The following is a 3883-nucleotide window of genomic DNA, read 5'->3' as shown; positions in this document are numbered from 1 at the left end:
CATGAGATGCTGACTGCATGGTCATTACTACGCGATCATTTAGTACTTGTATAAACCAGTACTAAATGAATGCACAGTAACCTGCATTACTGTGCGGTAACACCGATGAACGTTTTTTTGTGATGCTGACTGCATGGTAGACCAATAAAACTGTGCAGAAGCATTGCATCATGGTTTCTGCCGTGAGATGCTACTGCATAGTAGTCTTGGGCTGCTGTGCAGTCAATGTCTTGTGTAGATGCAGCCACTGAAAAGGAGGCTTATTTTTCAAGCCTCCATGCTAGCTCATAATGGCTAAGTACAGACAATCAAAAAGTCTGAGGCAGAATCGATTTAGTCTAGGCATCTCAGCTTCCTCTAAGCTGTGTAGACTGAACCAAGAACCAACTGAACTGACATTCAGTTTTCAATTGGGGAAGGCAGGGGGAGGCCTGCACTGACCCAGGCCAGTAGGCAGGAGGTGCTAGAGCACATCTCTCAGTCTGCTGGCCATTGCCAGCCCAGCTAAGTGTCCACGATTGGTGCCTAAGTACTTGCCCCCAACCCCCTGCTGGCCCACCTTGGGGAAGCATCCCCCTCAGGAGCTTTCCCTCAGCCTCTGTTCCCCAGCCCAGGAAACACTGGGAAATTGAGAGGAAAGCCCCCCCCCTGGTTCCCAGCTGCTGAGTGTTCCCCATCCCTCCTGTGGCACAGCTGAAGCAGAGTCCTCTAGGCTGGGTGCAGTCCAGCACAGGGGTACCGGGGAGCCCTGCTTGGGAGCCCAGTGTCCCCCAGAAAGTCTGGGGAGCTGAGACAAATTCTTCCCCTCCCCCTAGCTGTTGCAAGTCTCAGGGATAGGTCCTGGCAGCCTCAGGGAGTGGAGGGAAATTCTTTTATTCCCTGACTACTAGTTTTGCCTCAGATTCACAGCAGCTGATTCAAAACTGGCTGCGGAGGAACAGGAGAATTTCTCCCCACCCCCTGAGGCTGCCTGACACTCGCAGTGGCTGGGGCAAGCAGCTATGGGGGTTAGGAGGGAAGAATTCCCCTCAGCTCCCTGCAGCTGGTCCAGACTGGGGGACCAACCCCCCCCACCTCAGGGGCTTTCCCTCCCTCAACCTGCTATGTAGACCCTGGTTGTGGGGGGAGGGGAAGGGGGGTCTAAGGGTCTGTTCCATCCCTATCATTTGATGGAAGCAGGCAGGAAGAAGGTTAAGGAGCAGAAGAGTGAGTCTGTCCTTGCTTCACTGGAGCTGACAGCATAGCTCAGGGCTGCAAAGCAACCTGGGATGCAGGGGGACTGTGAGTTACCTTGAACCAGGAAGGAATCTGGGATAGAAGTTTTATAAACCAGTTTGACCTAAATCAGTGAAGTCTGATACTACATCCAACCAAGTTTGTCTTAAATTGGGTTTGGCCATTTTGAAAGTGGCTTATGTGCACTGAACTTCTGTTCTGTTACAGGTTTAAACCAGTTTCCGATCACTTGAACTGATTTATGTGTAACTTTTGTCCCTAACCTATGTCCTTATTCCAGTACTAAATACTGGGTGTGTCTACACATTCATTCATAGCTACTATGCATTAAATTTAGTACTTGTACAACCAAATACTAAATCACTATGCAGTAACTGGTGCACATCTTCTTAGTGATGCTACTGTGCAGTAGCCTAATAATACCGTACAGTAGCATATTAGCACCGTTTCTGCTGTGACACATTACTGTGAAGTATTATTTAGGATACTGCGCATTTAGTGTCTCATGTAGATGTGTTCACTGTCTTTGTTTGTTTCTGGTATTGTCTGAAAGGAAACTGTGCAACTCAGGACTAGAATGGCTTAGTGCTTAGTATTTACTCCCTTCATCTGATTTAATCCTACTTGTTTTTGCTTACTCAGTACTATAAAATGTTACTGTCAGAAGCATCCCTGGGATTTGAAGAGTGATGTCTCTCTAGGACTAGAACCAACTTATTGTACCAGGGTCACACCATCTGTGCTAAATAAGTGGGTAATAACTGATGAAAACTTGTTTGGAAAACCTCTGTCAGGAACAGCTTAAGACTCCATGTTTTGCTCACCTTGGATATTTGGGTAATCAGGTTCTTTTCCATTAATTTGTTAGCATCTGGGGCCTTTTAAAGAAAAACTGAAAAAAGAAAGGAAAAAGAAAAAAATAGAGTAAAAAACAAATCCCCACATTAAACCGTTTGATTAACTTTGCAGATTGAGTGCTTTTATCTGAAGTCTAAAAGTCCTTTTGTGGTGGTGAGGACCATACATGTCTTCCCAGCCCCCTGAGAGCTCTGTTGGGCCCCAAGGGAAAATGGGGAATGCTGCAGGACCAAGGAAACTTACCTGAAGGAGAGGGCAATCCCCGACTGGCACAGCGCGTGACGCTGTGGCATCACAGTGCCACTTTTTAAGCAAGCTCTCTGGCCAGCTGTGTGGTGCCCGGCTGATGACGTCAGCCATGTGCATCATTGCAGGGAATTTAAAAGTCATGGACAAAGTGCCAGAGGGGGGGCAGGAGGAAGCCAGCACCAGGCAGAGTGAGCACAGCTGTGGGAGACCCTGCAGGGCATCGCAGCGGTGCGGCACCCACATGGCTGGATCCCCGTTGGGGCAGGGACAGGGGAAAGTGGGGTTCCCCTGTCAGATTACCCCCTTTTTCCTCCTCCCTGAGGGCAGACCAGAAAGGGAAGTAGTCTGCTGGTTTTGTGTATGTTCTTTTTTCTTTGGGATTCTTTTTTCCCCCCTTTGTTTTCCTCTCTCATTTTTTGTTTGCTGAGGCCCTCTGGGTCAAGTAGGAATGGCCACTTCCTGGCAGGGGAGGGGCTGAAAGATCTAGTCCAAGGAAAAGGGCTAGAGGCTGGTGGTGGAGAAGATATTGGGCATGTCCATACCACATCCATAAGCAGCCAAGCATAGGGCCAGATGGCAGATCTTCAGCTGGTGTGAGGCAATATTGGCCAGGCAGTTGAAGCAGCGTCAGAGGCCAGTGAAGTGCCAACTTCCACAGTTGGTGAGTGGATGGTGTATAGGGGAGGCGGAGCCCTGAGTCAGCCACAGTACTACTATGAGTACCCCTACAGGGGCCCATCACATACACCATTGAACCCGCTTCTTTTAAAATACCATCAAGATGTGGCAGACAAGTTGGGAAGGGCCCAACTCATACTCGCATGGTTATTCACAAGCCAAACCATGGCATGACACCTTTCATTCAGAGTGCAAGCAGGAGAACAGCTTTTTTACCTCATTGGTCAGATTCCATTATCAAGTCTATCATTCCTGTTATCCATTCTTTTTTATGCTCAGAGGTTATGGAACTAGGCTGCATGATTGTGGCAGTGCACTCATTGTTCCCGCTACTTTAAGAACATCAGGCAGGTTCTGGGGCAGCTGCCAGGTGGGTTCAGGCCTAGATTAGATAGTCACCTGACTGCAGGGGGCCGCCTGATTGGAGGAGGGCTGGGCAGACAGTGTATAAGCTCAGGCCCTGGGAGCAGGGCCAGCAGTTACATCTGGGGAGCCAGAGTAGCAACATCCCTCAGCCTGAAGACTGCAGCTCCCAGAACATCTTGAGGTTAGGGTAGGAACTATGGGGATGGTGGAGGTTCCTCTTGGTTCTGGGTAAGACCTGAAACTGCACCCTGATGGAGTTGGATGATGTGGTGGGATTGCTTGTGGCAGTGCAGCCCCCAGGAAATGCCACACCTGTGTCTCCCCAGTGAAAGGCAAGGATGGGGCACCATAAAGCCTCAGCCTCCACTGCCTTGTGGGTCACCCCATAGGGGAAAGACTTGGAACCAAGGACCACTGTATGGGACTTAAGGTCCAAGGGGCGAAAGGCCCAGAGAGTGAGTGTATGGCCAAGAAAGAAGGCAGAGTGAGTGTGTGG

This window comes from Gavialis gangeticus, unplaced genomic scaffold (assembly GCF_001723915.1).
Source record: "Gavialis gangeticus isolate Ggan-Ray unplaced genomic scaffold, GavGan_comp1, whole genome shotgun sequence".
NCBI lineage: Eukaryota > Metazoa > Chordata > Crocodylia > Gavialidae > Gavialis > Gavialis gangeticus.
Note: the sequence above shows the minus strand (reverse complement) of the source record.